Source organism: Sinocyclocheilus grahami, unplaced genomic scaffold (genome assembly GCF_001515645.1).
Source record: "Sinocyclocheilus grahami isolate Dianchi unplaced genomic scaffold, SAMN03320097.WGS_v1.1 scaffold12092.1, whole genome shotgun sequence".
Taxonomy (NCBI): Eukaryota; Metazoa; Chordata; class Actinopteri; order Cypriniformes; family Cyprinidae; genus Sinocyclocheilus; species Sinocyclocheilus grahami.
Window position 1 is genome coordinate 3,825 of NW_015514211.1, and position 876 is coordinate 4,700.

Consider the following 876-nt stretch of genomic DNA (forward strand, 5'->3'; position numbering starts at 1 on the left):
CAGACAGAGGCTCGTTACATTTCCACGGTGAGACTCAATGGTTTGTTTACCTTGTGATAACTGTTTAATCCACAAACACAGGGGCTCCACTTTATTTCTGCAGGTTCCTGGCTTTATCCGTATCAAATCGTGAGGTGTCATGTCAACACTGGCATACTGGGCAAACAGATTCCAGTCCTTGGGCGGCTGGCTGGCAAATCCTCACCGTGTGGCAGGATGCGAGATGTGTGATCAGCGGGCAGTGGATCTGTCACACACAAACACACATACTGAGAGACACATAAGAGTGTGTGTAAGAACCCAAGGCCAACTCTGATTGGACGGAGAGCAGGGGCCGTCTCTTCCCTGAGCCTAACAATATATCTGATGACTCACACAGCAAAGTATGACGCACTCTCCAGTACACAGCCACACTGACATGTTCAACAAACCTCAGCCCCTGAATTCATGATCCGGTTTGACACACAGCTGTCTTCTATAGAGTGTAAGGGACTTGAGACAGCATCACAATGCTTAATATTAACTGGTCAAAGCGAAGAAAGCTCACTTGCATGTGGAAGATGCAACATTTTATGAACGCAACAGTGTGAACTGGCTGTTAGGATGTTACGGGCCACACACTGCAAATGTATCGTTAATGGATATTGACAGTTGCCACATCCAAGAGAGTCACATAAATACGCAAAAACCACAAGTTATCATTACACCCTGATATTAGCAATATAACTGAACAAAAGAATTGAAATACGTAGTTCTAATCTGTAGGCCTGTTGACTTTATTTGTAAGGCGGCCATTTTGTAACTCGAACGTGGCAGGTTTCCGGTGTCTTCCGCTTCAAGTTATTTTAGTTGTACAAAAACAGTCCTTTATGCTGC